Genomic DNA, 16,259 nt, shown 5'->3' on the forward strand with positions numbered 1-16,259 from the left:
AATCCTTCAGCCCCTCAGAAGACAGGGCTGTGAAGAAGGCCCGCATACTCCAAAGGGGAGTGTCCAGCTCGCCCCCTTCATCATGCCACCAACTCATAACCCAGCGACCAAGCCTCGGTCAGGGGACCCTGGCACAGCTCTAGGACGTCTTTGGTAGAAGGGTATATGGGTGGCAGTCAGGAGGAACAGAGGAGGCTGGGGGCTCAGGGAGGAGCTGTGAGGGGGTAGCAGACCCCACCCTCCACCCCAGGCCCCTTCCTGGTGCCTCCACTGAGTTAAATCTGAAGGAATCTGAAGTCAAATGGATTCCATGACTTGTCCGTGAGTCACGCCACCCTGTCCTTCATGGCCTCCCTGAATCCAGCACCTCCAAGAATGCCAATTCACCCAACTGGGCAAAGGCAAGGAATTTAGAAAGTGAACTTACATAGGAAGTGGGGATTCCCAACATGGATGGCTGACAGCGTGGGGTGAACCTCCTCCGCTCCAACGAGGAAGGACAACAGAGGGCAGAGGAGAATGCGGAGACCAGAGGGACAGTGGGAAATATGCGTATAGGGGTCCTTACTCACGCGGCACGTTTATTAAACAAAAATAATCATTGTTCAAAACTGTTTGGGGGGGGATTGTTTTGTTTTGTTTTCTCTCCAATCTCATGTAGTTCAGAGCCGGGGGCGGGGGGGGGGGGGGGAGGCAGAAAACAAAACAAAAAACAAAAAAACAAGTTACTCCTCTCTATCTCCTTTCTCACAAATCTGATTCAGACCTAAAAGAAAAAAAATTAAAATGCTGAAACAAGGTCTTTTCCCCCGCCTCTGGATGAACTGTTTTATAATAAGCTACCTGCTGGGGACAGGAAACCTGAACTCAAGGGCTTTCTGCTCACACAAAAATGCACCACGAGGGGGATTCCTACAGAAGAGCTGTGCGTAGAGACGGTCACCCCCACCCACACAGAACTCCTTTGTATCTGTTCCAACTTTTCTGTGAAATCATGTCTCTCTGCTTCATCTTCTCCCCTCCTTCCTCCTTACCTCTCCAGTGCTACCAGCTCTGCGGGAGGAGCATGGCATCCAGCTGGAGCCAAACGTCCACCATGTCTACACCCTGAGGGGAAGTCAGAAGGTGACCGTGTGTTGGGCACAGAGGGGACCGCTCCAGCAAACAAAGGAAGGGTAGGGAAGAGCTGCTCCCTGGGTCCCGAGAGGGAGCTTATTTTCTTTCCCATTAGGTGTGTGATGCTCAAAAGGCAGGCGAATGGTCAAAAATCAAAAATAAATAGCCAACGGAAATAGGCGCCCCTCCCTGGGAATGGTAATTGCACAGGATGAAAGTTTATCCAAACACACGAGAAAAATGGTGTGTGTTGGAGGACGGTGGGGGGGAAAGGAGTGATCCTTACTGGAAAGGAGATTTGTTTACAACATTTTATTTGCTCCTTAGTTTTTAATGCTGTTCTGGCCCTGTGTCCTGTAAACAGAGCAGCTTTTCCATTCCCCAGCCGTGCCAGGCGAGCCAAGGACAGAACAGACTGAGCTGCCGCCAGACTCCTGGGCCACCGAGGTCTCCCAGCCTCAAGAACCCACGCCCAGCCGGGGGTCCGAGAGAGAGGGGCACTTGCTGGGCCGCAGCAGAGAAGGGTGGGATGTGAACTCCAGGTATGGAAACGGGAGAAGCCTGTAGGGCTTGTGAAATCGGCTCCTCTCTCTGCCACCCGGGGCAGGAGGCAACAGAAAGGCCTCAACTACCCAAGGTGCATGTCTAATGGGGTATTCGGTAGGGGCCCCTTGGACGGTAGAGGCCCCGCACAGTGTCTGGACAGAACGTGGCCTTTGGGAGAAAAAGCAGGACTGGTAGTAGAGTCGGCCGAAGGGAATGTGGTGTTGAGTGAGCTCAGGAAGGAGATCACTGCTCCCAGAGTCAGGGTCCAGACATCACCCCCACCAATCCTCCTGGCCAGCAGCTCAGCCCTCTCCCCAGCACTGAACCAAACAGGCCAAAGAGCTTGCTCGCAGCCAGAGAGAATCAGCGACGCCCTGGCACATCAGGGAAACACAGACTCAGTGGCGGAGTGCACATTGGAAGTTTCTCTTCCCGTCCAGACACGGAGAACATCCGAGCCAGGAGTCATGGCGGGCGGGCCACTGGGCTCCGTGTCGAGAGTACAGAGGGCACGCTGCCTGAGCTCAGAGTTGCTGGCGCTGGGCAAAGGGCTGTGCCTGCAATAACTCATGGACGCCTGGCTACCAGCCCCACGGAGCAGTTTAAAGAGAAGGAAACTGAGGCCCGGGGAGGCAACGTTACTCCCTCGAGGCCTCAGGGCTAGAGTGGGCAGGATGGTTCTGGCCGGGGTGGCCTGGAGCCAGAGGGCGTTCCAGCTAGCCTCTCTTTAAGGTTGCAGGGTCCTAAAACAGTCACCAGAGTTCCTCAATTTCTGCACAAAAAAGAGCCCTCTGTCCCCACCACTGCCTCCTCACGTACCGCTGAGGTGTAAATGGGAAAAACTCAGAGACAGGTGTTTTGTTTTGTTTTGTTACAGCAGCCAACTGGGACTGACACAGCTTGCATTTTCAGTCCCTCCGGAGATGTCCGTAGAGAAAGCAGAACAGGGCGTGGAGGATGGGGTGTGTTCCACGGTGAGTCACTGACCCCCTCAGCTTCATATCCTCACCTGTAACAACGAGGTCTCAATACCTTTCATGAAGTGGCTGTGAGATTCAAACGAGAAGCTGTGAAATTGTAAAGCACTCTAGAACACGGGACATACTGTTTCCTGGATTGCCTGATTTTTCTTGGCTGAACGTCCTATCATCTCTCAAATGTCTGAAACTGTGCTGGTGACCGAAGCCCACAGAGGGCATCCCCTTTGTCCAAAACTCTAATTCTACTAGTTTGTACCAAGTGAGAGGAAGAGGGGGTGGACTTTGGGTTCTTCCCCTCTTCCCGAAGAAGGTGGACCTCCCACCTATACCTCTGCTGCTCCTTTCTCCTTTCTGCGCTCCTCCCCGTGGGAGGGGTGGTTAATCAGAGAGCAAATGGGAACAGACCCTCTCTCCCAGAGCCTGCCTGCTTTTGAGTGACACCTCTTCCGTCTTTGCCTTCTGTCCCCAGGTAGTATTCCCTGGAACCCGGGCCCATCCCCTGTAGTAGGGGATCTGCCCATCGTGACCCAACTTCTCTGCCTGTGACTTTACTGGAAAAGTTTGCATTAGGGTGAAGGGTAGACAGCATCATCCATCCAGAGTCTCCAGGAACCTTAACAAAGAGTTCATCTGGCAAATGCGATTAACACTGTACATAAGATCCCAAAGGCAGGGAGCATCTCATATATGTTCCCCCCCCCCCCCACTTCTGTGTTTCTCCTCTTAGACTCTGTGAAATTCTTCAGGAATTTTGACCTAAACTTCTGAGTTTAAATTTCTCATTCCGACCTTAAAAATGAACCCAGCTCTCAAATAATCAGCCTAAAAACAGACACATACTATTTCAAGAAAGGTTTCTGCAGGGAAAGCAACCTATCAAGCAACAAGCACATTTTCTCCACTGTTCAGGAAACACTTTATTGATGAATAATGGGCAAACGCGAAACCAGCAAATTTGGCGGGACACGAAGCCACAGGTCATTAGTAGGAAAAGTCAAGCCAATGTCTTTCATGTACATCTACCTCTTCCAAACTGCCATGCCGAAACTGAAGAGCTCTGAACTTGAGGCCCCTTAGCGATCTTGGTTCTGATCCCAACCTTCACATGTAAGACTTGGTCTAAGTGATTGATCCATGTGATTCTGTTTTCTGAGGATCGAAGGTCGATCACAGTGCCTGCCACGTGATCGTGAACATGAGTGGGCATCTCAGGGATAAACTTCAAGGTGTCAGGAGTGACCCGGCTCCTGCTCTTATAAGGGGAAGGGGGAAAGGGAGGGAGGGTTGGGGAGAAGGCGGTACTTCAAACAAGTTCAGCGTAAGCACAGTAAATGCCGTATGAAAACCCCACGGTTCAGGAAATAGGGATCAGCATTTTTTGAGTACCTATCCAATGCCAGATAAATGTGTTAAAAGAACGTGCGCCTGGTCAAGAGGGCAGAAGGAATTCAGGAAGGCATTCCCCGAGAAGGGAGGCTGGGAGCTGAGCCTCGAAGGACCAGGAGGACTTCAGTAGCCTGGGTCCCCCCAACATTGAACTTTTTAAAAAATAGACTCATCTAGGGGCGCCTGGGTGGCTCAGTCGTTAAGCGTCTGCCTTCGGCTCAGGTCATGATGGGATCGAGTCCCACATCGGGCTCCCTGCTCCGCTGGAAGCCTGCTTCTCCCTCTCCACTCCCCCTGCTTGTGTTCCCTCTCTCGCTGTGTCTCTGTCAAATAAAAATAAATAAATAAATAAACAAACAAACAAACAAATAAATAAAATCTTTAAAAAAAAAATACTCATCCAGGAAGAATTGCCAGAGGGTTAAAAATCATGCTGAGTTCAATCAAAAATCACCACTGGAATGTGAAAGGAACTCTCTTAATTAAGCAATTCCAGAACATTCCCAACTCTTGGTTACAGGAGGAGTGGTGGCGAGCCGTGATATCCCGAACTGGCCTGTAAGGTGCACCCTCTGTGGACCGTTGCCAGGCTGGTCGGGGCGCTTAGGGTGCCCTGGTGGGCCAGACCCCACAGTGGTGGGTATCAGCAAGCCCCACCCATGAGGCCCAAGGACCCCGAGAACCGCAATGCTTCAGAACAGACTGGCTTTACACTGAGGACGTTTGAGGCAAAGGGTAAGGAATGTTCCATGTAGTTGAGCTTCACTGCAGCTCATACGTGGAGCCTGGATAGACCGGGTGCCTGTCCAGCCCTTCTGGTCTGGATATTTCACTCCCTGGATGGTGACAAACCCTGGTCAGACCCCAATTATAATGCCCACACGATGCTACCTTCAGCGGCTCACCCTACAGGGCATCTGGCTGAGGTCACCAGTCACTGTCCAGCACCAACAGTCACATAGGAAGGAAAGGTTACAACACAGAGGAACAGGGGATGTGTTTCTTTTTCCGACGCCCAGACTTATGCTCAGGGCCGAGGATGGAGGGGACCCACGAGGACCCCGAGGTCCGGAGCCTCTGCACCAGCAGCTGGGCAGTTCTGAAGCTAGCGGGAGCCCCGAACACAGCCAGCTTCGTGAGCAGGACAATGTGACAAGGTGTCTTCCACACCCTGCTTTCCCTACCGCTCTAAAACCCAGCCCCGAGTTGCGGTAACAGCGGGGCGAAGGCAGGCAACGGAGGGAAGAAAGGAGAAGGAGATGGAAAACCATTAAACAACAACAACAACAACAAAAACCCTTTGACAGAACTTGATAACCTGAAGTACACAGTGATCGGTGCTGGACGGCATACAAAAGCCAAAAGGCAGGTCCCAGGACGGGGTCAACTTAAGACTTAATATTTGCCTTTCACTAAGCAAACTAATAAATCCCCTCCAGCTGTAACCACGCAGAGCTCCCAGTTTTTATTTATTGGTCAAAAGTATAGGCAGTCCCCCCCCGCCCCCCGTCACCCCGGGCAAATAGCAGTCCCCCTTCCCCGTGCCTGCCGTCAGTCTATATGTCTATTTGCCTTCTCCCTCAACAAACTCAAGTTCAGTGCAACTGACAATGAGTGCAAACAGCTTTGAAGTATTCTTCGGTAATGGACTTCCTGGGACAGCCCTGTTTTTGGCTTGTGCAGCCGAAGGCAAAGGGAGAAGAGCTACTTGTCAGAGAACAGGCAGGCCTCAGCTGGGTCAGGCGAGGCTTAGAACTTGACACATGGGAGGGACCTTAGAGGACCATCCACACCACCCACTTATCCCTCTCTCTCCCACTTTGTGGATGAGAAGACTGAGACCCACAGCAAAGGACCTTGGGGCTGAAGTTAAGGTAGGACTAAAGTACAGACTTCCAGACACCCCCCTCCCTTCTCCAGTTCAGAGCTCTTGTCAGCCTGGGCATAGAAGGTCTCACTCAGAAGCAGCGGTAGGGGGACCCAGCCCTGCTTCCCACCAGCCTGGCATGACGGTCTTGTCCAAGGTCAGTGGCCATTCCCAAGGTCATCCTTATGCCCTTTAAACCACATTCCCCTGAGCAGAGGGCCATGCTTCACCATTAGAACCTTCTATTTCTCCATCAACACTGGGGCTTGGCGGACCCTTTGAAGAGGATAAAAGTTTTGATGCCACGGGAAAATCTCACAGGAAAGCCTGAACAAAATGCCCGGGACAGGGCCCTAACTTGAGGTTATGTTCATAATGGATCACGGCAAGATGAGTATGTTCAGCATGTGGATGAAATGCCTTTCTACCGTACCTTGGGCAACAGCTGGTTTACTCTTCTCAAATGGAGCAAAAAACCAGCAAACCTTCAAGTCACGGACTCGATTAAATACGACGGCACTGTGCATGTCAGAGACAGAAGAGGCTTCGGGGATCACGTGGCCCGACTCCTTCATTTTACAGGGAAGGAACGAAGATGAGGAGCTTTCGGAGACAAAAATCTCAGATTTCCTTGTCTCCCCACTCTGTGCTTTTTTATCAGCGGAAGGCACCCTGGATCCAGAAGTAAGAGACCGAAATGTGCTGGGGAGGGGGCACAGTGCACTTGCCTCAAAATCTCATTAAGAAGTTGACATTCGTGGTCTCTAGGCAGCCCACGAGCCGCTCTTCACAACCCTACAGCTTCGCCTGCCAGGCTGAGGATCATTCAGCCCTCTCTCACAGTCCTCTCCTGCTCTGCCAAAAAGGCTGCCTCCCCCAGGCCTGGGTGATCCCTCGTCTGATGCTGGAAAGGGGATTCGTGCCTCAGTCAGAGGTAAATCTAGATAAAGCCTTTAGACCACTTTGAACTCTGGGATTCTATGTGGACGAGAAGATAAGGGGGGAGAGAGAGAGAGAGAGAGAGAGAGAGAGAGATTGTTGCCTTTGGCACAACAAGGAGACTTCTTCTGGAACCAAAGACCGTACGTGGTACATGAATGAAGGGAACATCTGAAATGAGTTCATCTTTTTAAAAAGAAAAGGGGTGCCCAAGGCGCTGGGGTAGCCTTCCTTCTATGGCAGTGAAGGCACAGAGAGCCAGGACAGGGGCAAAGACTTGGGGGCATGGGGGATCTCGATCTTTGCATGGGGGTAATGAGAGTTGGGTTTCTCGATGTTTGCATGCTCATCTCTACCTTGGCAGGCAATGACCCCCCATGTGGCCACAGCATGCAAGAGGGGCAGGACGGGCTGAAGGCTCCCGTTAGAGCACTGCAGACGCTCGTGCCCGTCTTTCAACAGAAACGATGGAGGCCTGACCCCCTGACAAGAAGCAACAGCTACAGGATGGCATGCAAGCCCGAAAGCCTGGCTTTGACCAACCTGAAAAGAACCTGTAATTTGCCTTCAGATTGTTCTTACTTGTCAAGAACACCAAAAGTTCGGCAGGTACAACCTTCCCGTCCGCCTCCACCGCCCACAACCACCACCAAGTTCTGCTCCCTTATCCCAGATACAGGCAGTGTCTGGAGAGGGAAGAGGGAGCCGGGAGGTCCCATTCGACATGATCAGAGTGGAACTCAAAGGTGATCCAGAGACTCTGGAGTGAAAGTACACACTTGGGCCCCATTTACATGTCCTTGATATTTTAAAGAATCCTAGAGTTCAAAGGAATCTCAGGAAGTCCTCTAGCCAACTCCTTTGCTCCCTAGACAACCCTACCCCGATGATTGTAGCTCTTACTCTCTCTAGCGAAGACGCAGAGTTTTCTTCTTGGCTCATTCTGCATGGTACGTGCATGTCTCTCGGACACGTGCAGTCTGTCCCCCCCACCACCACCCCTGTTCCCAGTGGCCGTGGTAGTTTTGTTTCCTAAGGAACTGTTCTGCTCTTAACAAGAAAGGTTATTAGCATCGCCTTTTTTAAGTAGAACAGGATTGGAGAAGAATCCCTGATACCTTGAATGGCTCCCATGTCCACTATCCACAGGACTTTTTCTGAAGGAAGTGGTCTCAGCTGGTTTGTTACATCCAGGTTTTTATTCAATATCATGCAACCCTACCACCCGGAAAACACCTGATGTGGTCAGGACTGGGTGCTTGATCCAACGGCCTCCACCTATAGCCTGCCAAGTGGTGAACCATGTGGTCAGACACAAGGGTTCTGAATGGCAGCTGGTCAGGCTAATCAAGAGCATCAGCGAACTATGGCAGGTAACTTAGCAGCAGAAGCAATGTCATCAAGCCACCCAGGAGCATGGCCAATTGTTCTGGTTTGCCCGGTTTGCCCAGCACTGTCCCAGGTTTATCACAGAAAGTCGTGTGGTCTGGGACAGCTAGCATCCTCAGCTCATCATCACAGGAGAATTCTAGAATCAGGAGCAGGGAGTCGTGCTGCTGAGCAGATGATCAAAATGACCTTGGCGTCGGAATTCTTGCTGTTTCTGGAAACTGTCTAGCAAATGGATGTCTTGAATGACTTTGGGCTTCTAGAAAGGCCTCGCCAGGCAGCTGCTGGGCAGACTGTTCCGGTCTACCTTACTTCCAGAGCAACTTGGAATAAACCCATGTTAATGCTGGTGATCTAAGGGGTCTCTGTTCCTTGAAACCTGAAGGACTCTAACCAGTACGATGAGTCTGTGTGCATGTCAAGGAAGGGAGACCAAAGCCCACGAACGAGCCTTACATGTCAACAGCAGGAAACGACCTCAAGGGGTTCCCGCCACTCATTTTGTGGGGAATCCGAGAGGCCAAGAAGGACCCCATTGCTCCCCTGAGCAGACACCGAGGTCGCTCTATGGTCACAGAAACACATCACCTACAAACAAAGAGAAGATATATGTGTATGGCTTTAATTCTTCCTACAAAGGCAAGCCATCATTTGCTTTAGAAGTAGAATGAACGGACATCTTTGGCTCTGCGACTGAAACAAGGTCGACTCTAGAAGTGTTTTCAGCCATGTGCACGGTGGCACTGGAGGGATGAAACAAACAGGAGTCATGTTTCGAGGGGCCCGGTCTGCCGTCAGGAGTGACGCCGGCATCTGAGGGGCAGAGGGTCTCCAATAAACACACCAGCTCTGGTAGCGAGATGGTTTGTGACAAAGCACCACACTCTGGCAGGGGCCCCAAATGCCATCTGAGGGAAGGGGTCTTCACAGCTGGTGGTGCCTCTGTGTCAACAGAAGACAGGTGGGAAACGGATAGAATACTATGTCAATTATACATCAAATGACATTTAAAAAAAAAAAAAGAGCAGATAGGGGGGATGAACACACAGCATTCACTTTTTGCTCTTCCAGACAAACATCTGGGTGGGATCCAAGCAAAGGAAGCTGGACATGGAGGACACCAGCGCCCCTACAGGAGCCCCCTCCAATGTCCCTGACATCTGAGGTCCCGAAGAACTTCTGCACTGACCCGCATCACTCTGGAACCTGAGTGGCCGGATCCCAAAGAAGCGAGAGGACATTCTATTCCAATGCTGCTCACATAGCAACACAAACACTGGCCTCTTTAGAAGGAACAGGAACAAAAATTAAAATCCCATTTGACCTAAGTGTGGTTAACAATTCACTCTGTATCCGGCTGGAAGATAATGGAGCAAACAAAAATTGCCGAGTCCAAAGGCACAGCAGACGGGGGAGCTGGGGGGCAAGAAAGGGTGTGGTAGAAAGCCCTTTGGTTCCCGGGCATCGGGCTGGGGGGTGGGGGGGAGTCTTAAGGGCAGGCAGCAGCAGAGGAAATGTTTTCCACAAGAGGGAACGACAAGGTCTGTGGTGATGGTGACTTGTCAACTGTAGGTTGCGTCCAGCTCGTGCGGGTCCAGACATAGACTCCTCCTCAGTGCAAGGGTCTTTACTTTCTCCTCCAATGTCTTCTCAAATCCAGAAGTTTCTTTTTTCTCCAAAATAAGAATTCTTGAGAAGATCCAGAGCTCTTGCCTCTTAAGAGATGGTCCCATATTAGCCGGGTACTTCGCGAGGTCCCAATGGCGTACGTTGGCTCCCCCCAGCTTCCTGGTGGCAAGTGGGAGCGAGGAAGAGCGGCCCTCAGCCGCTGCTCTTTCCCAGGCCTGTAGACCGAAACACAGCATCAGAGTTAGATTCTGCCTTCTGCTCTTTCAGCAGTGAGCTTGACTCTCCTGTCTTTAGTCCATAACGTTCTAGCCGGTGAACAGAACCCACAGTGCGAAAAGCACTATTTGAGCTAAGACAGGAAAAAAAAAGGGAGGCCTATTTATACCACTCAAGGAGCTCCCCCTCCACTGAATTACTGCCAGGAACCCTCCACTCAGATCTCACCACTATAACCACATAGCTGATTTAAACAAACAAACACAAAAACAAAACAAAAAAACAAAACCCAGAAAACACCGAATATAGCCAGCCCAGAGGAAGTGGAAGCTTCTGTTTTTCAGCATGTCATGACATTGTCTGTGAGATTCGGCGCAGGAAAACATGGAGGTGTTAGGTCACCCACTTTATAGACAGGAACACTGAGGCACAGAGGCTGCTGGTGTTCTTAGTACAGGATGGCAAGGGCCTGGTCCCTAACCTAATGTTCACTTTAGCTGGGACGTCTGTCTGTTCTCACAAATCCCTTAACCACGAATTAGGAAATTATCCAGAACAAAGGGGTCCCTGGGAGGAAACGGGAAGACTCGGCTTAACACATTTGTTTTCCTAATGCTGATTGCAAATAAGCAAAGATGGATGTGGGCTCCACATACTTTCCTGACTTCCCACCACCCCCTGTGACCACCATTTCCGAGGGGCAAATATAGCTAGTGCCACCAGATGCCCCCAGGGGACTTCCCCTTTTTAAAACTGGCGAGGCCCAGCGAGACAAACAAGGGGCCTACTCCCAGACATGGATAATCCAGGCCTCACGACTGTGGCAATCACCATCCACCCACACGGAACCACCACCTGCAAATGCATGCGTGCCCAAGGACCAGCCCGGGTGAGATGCCGTGAAAACGGACACAGAGCAGGCAGGCAAGCCCCGGCCTTGCAGGCCTTAGAAGAGAGGGGATGCTGGGCACCTGGGTGGCTCAGGTGGTTGAGCGACTGCCTTCGGCTCAGGTCATGATCCTGGAGTCCCGGGATCGAGTCCCACATCGGGCTCCCTGCTCAGCGGGGAGTCTGCTTCTCCCTCTGACCCTCTTCCCTCTCGAGCTCTCTATCTCTCATTCTCTCTCTCTCAAATAAATAAATAAAAAATCTTAAAAAAAAGATTAAAAAAAAAAAAGAGAGAGGGGATACTGATCAAGCACGAGGCCGGAAGGACATCGATGGCTGAGGGACAGACACTTGGAGATTCTGGGGGCGGTCTGGGCCAACAGGCTCCCATTGGCCCCTCTGCAGACCTACGGAGGTCGCACGCAGCCTAGCCTGTGCAGGGGTGCTCTCCTTCCCGTGGGTTTTGGCTACTGCCCAGGCAGGGACACCCAGAGACAAGGCACTAACTGTCAGGGATGGGAGGAGGTCCCAGTGAGGGCCTGCCTGGGTCGGGCGGGGGAGGCGGGGGCGGGGAGAGACCGAACAGAGAGAACACAGAAGACATTCCTCTGCCAGAGAGCTGTGGGGCGGTGTGTGTGTGTGGGGGGGGGGGGGGGGTCTGCATGTTAGAGCCACCTACCCACAAAAAGTCAGCCAGCGTGCCCATGCCAAGGCACTCTTAGGCTCCGAGAGGCTCTCTGATTGGCCGCCAAGAGGAACCCCTAAGTCTCACCCAGACACTCTTTCATTTGGACCCGAAAACACCCTGAAGAGCCCCAAAGTTCTGCTAACTCTCCTCAGGTTCCCTTTCCCCTCCCGGGCAGCAGCCCTCACAGAGGGCCAGGAGGAATCTTTTCCCCAGGGAGATGCACGCAGCTAGCAAATTAATTGGCAGCAGTGGGTGAATCACACAGGGACTTCCTTCTTGTTGCCCAGCAACCACATGCACTTGGCAGGGGGACATGAAACACAGAGGGGAATGTCGGGAGGCATTTGCAAAATAAAATAAAAAGCAAAACATACAACATCCCAGACTCATCCCGGCAGGCAGACCCAGCCAAGGCGGGGCTAGGGGGTCCGGGGGTGGTTGTGATGGGGTCGGGGGGGTAGAGATGAGGGAATCACCGCAGGGAAGCAAAATAAGGTTAGGACAGAACCGGCCCAACAGAGCCTAACACTCCTGCCGCCCTCCCTCCTCCCATAAACTCTGCTAGGTGTAGCCTTTGTATTTGGCCGAAGACCCGCCTCCAGGAGCCTAGAGAAAGGCGAGAGGGGGGCTCACAGATTAGCAGGCACCTAGAGGGTTGCAAGGTGACCTAGAAACACGCGGCCCAGAGGGTTTGCAAAGCCTGCCGCCGGGTGACTGTACCTGCTGTTTATGCTTGTCCAGCATGCATCATGCCCAGGTGAAGTCACTCCGCCACCTCCAGGGCAGGGTCCCCTTCCCCCACTCCTTTTCCACTTGAGTGTTTTCATGCCCGTTGCCATGGTCACTGGGGCTGATTAGACAAACCTCGGACACACCGCCCTGCCCTTCAGAACCTGTCTCTGGCCACTCTAACAACTCCCCGAGTGAAATGTAGGCAGCGTCCGTGTTGGGAACAGCCCACGGAAGCAAAGCTGGGGACCAGGAAAGGGAGCACTGGACCAAGAGAGCCCCTGTGGCTGGCTGGCTATTAGCCCGCAAAGACACCCACGTCCTAATCCAGGCAACCTGTGAATGTGACCCTCGGTGGCAGAAGGGGTCTGACGTGCAGAGATGATCCTGGAGGACCCAGGTGGGCCCCAAGAGTCACTACGAGGGTCCCTACAAGAGGGAGGTGGGGGTGGGGGTGGGGAGGAGATGTGACACAGGAGAGGGAGTGAAATGTGAAAATGAAAGCAGGAGTCTGGAGTGATTCAGGGAGGAAGTGGAAACACAGGGGCCTCCAGAAGCTGGAAAAGGCAAGGAAATGGATTCTTCCCTAGCACTTCCAGAAGGAACCAGCCCTGCGGGTACTTTGACTTTAGCCTAGTGGAATGAGCCTCCAGAATGTATGAGAATAAATCTGTGCTGTTTTAAGCCATGAAATTTTACGACGGCCATAGGGAACTAATCTTGTCCATCGGGCATACCACGCCTCTGTCTCTCAGGAGATCTACGGAAGAGGGGATCACGGTGCGGATGTAGGTGACAACGAAATGCCGCAGGTCAGAAGGGACGGGGTCCCGCATTTGGCTTATAAATGTCTAACAGACACCCTGCAGGCTCAGAAGGAAAAGGTCAGGTCCCTGAGAGCAACCGAGGCAAGAAGCAGCCCAGGCTTAGAGGCAGACTCTCAAGTTATACCATTTGTGACTGTCAGCTTGGGCTGGTGGCTTAATCTCTGCAAGTCTCGGTTCCGTCCGTCATCTGAAAAACAGAGATGATATTATTATCTGCCTTGCAGAGCTGTTAGGATTAAATGATACACTGCGTGGAAAGCACAGGGCAGATGCCAAATATACAGATACAAATGGTAACTCTTCGAAAGGATTAGGCATGCACATATGGGCAGAAGCGGTTCGGTTGACTATCCTCCCTTTCCTACTTAGTAACATAACTCTTGAGTTTTGGCTGGCACATTGTGGCCCAAAGTAAAAAGATTACGTTTCGCAGTCTTTCTTGTAGCTATAGCCATGTGATCAAGATCTGGCCAAAGAGATGTAAGCAAAAGTGCCGTGGGAAGTGTGTCCAAAAGGTGTTGGAGGGAGATACCCCCCCTCCAACTCAGTGGTAGAGCATTTGACTGCAAAAGGTGTTGGAGGGACGCCACTGTTTTCCCCCGTCTGCCTTTCCTATCTTCTGCTTTCAAGGAGGACATGATGGCTGGTGCTCCAGCAGCCATTTTGGACCATGAGGGACATTGATGATGGGAGTCATGCACTAAGATGATCTAACAAGAAGATGGGAACCTGGGTCCCTGATAACTCCAGAACTACCACACTAGCCTTGGATGGCCTTTCTTTGGATTTCTGTTATGTGGGAGAGAATGCTGTTCTTAGTTATTAAGTCATTGCCATTTTAGAGTTTTCTAATAACCATAATGGATATAATATATCACAGATCTAGAAAGACAGGATTCAGAGTCAGTCTAAATTAGTGGTTCTCAAAGTGTAGCCCTGGACCGACAGCTTAAGCAAGCACCTGGGAACTTGTTAGAAATGCAAATTCTCAGGCCCCACCCCAGACTTACTGAATCCAAAACCCTGGGAGTGGAGCCCAACAGTCTGTGTTTTAACAAGTTCTCCAGGTGGTTCTGGTACACTCAAGTGTGAGAACCACCATTCTAGAGCAAAGTTTCTCAACTCTGGAAGTAATGACATTTGGGACTGGATAACTCTTCGTCATCGTGGGGGGGGGGAGGCTGTCCTGTGCATTGTAAGATGCTTAGCAGCATCCTTGACCTCTACCCACTAGATCCAGTAGCACTCTCCTCTTCGTGTGACCTTCAAAAGTGTCTCAGACATTGTAAGTGAGTAAGGGCAGGAAGGGGAGAGTCAGCAAAATCACTCCCAGTTGAGAAATGCTTTCTCTTGGGGGTGGTCCATTCTTGACCTTGGCTGCACCTTAGCATCACCTGGGACGCTTCTCAAAATTCCAATTATCCCTCCAGCGCGGTGAAACTAGAATCTACTAGGGCAGGACAGGGTGGCAGTTAAGAGCTCTCCAGGTGATTCCAGTGTGCGGCCAATGCTTAGAGACACTGCACGCTGCAGAGGGCCAACAGGCCCGGAGGAGAGACGGCTCTGAGCCGGGGAAGGTGACACACCACTATCCTGACTATGGGAAGGCACACAAGATGCTCCCAAGCAGACGCTATAAAAGCATGACTGCTGTCAACCTGGGAACGGGCATCCTAGTCGCCAGATGGGGTGACTAGATGGGGAGGAATTCCTGGTGGCTGTGTCACCTCATTTCCCATCAGAACTGGGCGGACACCTTTTGGTGTCTCCCATGAATAACCACAAAGGCCTCAGTTCCCTCCCCTAATAAACAGCACACATTGAACCAGCTCCCATGAGCTAGAAACGTGAGCTCATTCAACAACAAGAACTGTCTTAATAAAGACAGGGGTACGGCAGTGGGGCCTATTTAGAAACGGGGAGCATTAATTCTCCTTCCAGTGGGTAAACTCCCCAGGCACTGACACCACAATCCTCCCACAAGGATGCACTCGGAGCGAGGGGAGATTTCCCATATATCGAACATAGGCCTGCAAATCAGCTTGGCCGGGGCTCTGCACGGGGTTGGGAGCAGAAAGGAAGGAAAGAATTCAATGAGGAACCAGCAATGAAGAAAGGGAGAGGCAAACAGGTTGATGCTCCTCGAAAAGAAGGATGAAGTCATGTGTAAATTGTCTGTCCTGCTGGGAACTGTCTTTTCCCCCATTATTTTCCTCCCTGCTTGCCCTGCATGAAATGCTGAGCGAAGCTCTTCCTCGTTTCCCTGGGCCCAAACCATTAAGTCCAGCATGTCACTGGGGGAGTGGGGTTGGAGAAAAGGAGGAGGCAGAAGAGGCGGCGGGGCGGGAGAGAAGCTCACAGGGCTCTGACATTCTTCCGTATCCCCCCTTCATGGCAGCACCCAGATGAGCTGGCCTCTCTGTCTCCTGCCCACGGCAGCCCCGCCTAGCTAGCCCAGATGCAAAGATGAGGGACAGGTATGAGTCTGTAACCCTCAGCGGAAAAGCCCCCACCCCCACCCCGCAGTGAGTCTCTAAGAGGCCAAGGCTCAGCGCGATGGAGCCCACCAGCACGTTCCCATCCTTTCTCAGGGGTCCTGCCTTCTGCTCTTTCAGCCCACTTCATGCGGCCGATTGGAACACGGTAGAAGAACTCCAGTTGCTCTGTACCAGTGGCATGGGAGAGGCAAGGAAGGAACTCGGGTCCTTTTTCTGTGCCAGGGGCCTTTTAACAGGTTCCCGGGCTACCAGTCCAAAGCGTGCAGGACTGGCTGCTGACACTGGCCGTTTCCAGGGCTCCCCCATCCCTCTCCCTGTACCACCGCCCTTCTCCAGCCTCAAATCCCCCCGCTTGACAAAACCCCTGGTTCCCTCCAGCCTGTAAACCTCGTGTGCAAACGTCCTGACTCTTGCAAATGTGTTAAAAAATAAACTTTAAAAAGCTTCCAGATGTTCTGTTTGCATGGTGCTGTTTCTCTGCTCCTGTCTCCAGAGGCCAGTGCATGATGTCCGGCATCCTGACTGCCCAGATGAAATATGAGGCGGCCAAGAGGCACGGCC

The 16,259-nt window shown here is 52.0% G+C and overlaps 1 long non-coding RNA gene across 2 annotated transcripts in view; it reads right to left on the reverse strand.

The window, feature by feature from the left end:
* Positions 1 to 4,327: 4,327 nt before the first annotated feature.
* The window catches only part of LOC113939729, a 150,860-nt gene continuing 138,928 nt past the window's right edge, over positions 4,328 to 16,259 (reverse strand). For both annotated transcript variants that reach the window (XR_003525328.2, XR_003525327.2), the window contains 2 exons: positions 13,325 to 13,387; positions 4,328 to 10,067 (listed from right to left, as the gene is read on the reverse strand). This is a non-coding gene — a long non-coding RNA (uncharacterized LOC113939729). The remainder of the gene's footprint in view (positions 10,068 to 13,324; positions 13,388 to 16,259) is intronic.

The sequence above is a fragment of the Zalophus californianus genome, chromosome 16 (assembly GCF_009762305.2).
Source record: "Zalophus californianus isolate mZalCal1 chromosome 16, mZalCal1.pri.v2, whole genome shotgun sequence".
Lineage (NCBI taxonomy): Eukaryota > Metazoa > Chordata > Mammalia > Carnivora > Otariidae > Zalophus > Zalophus californianus.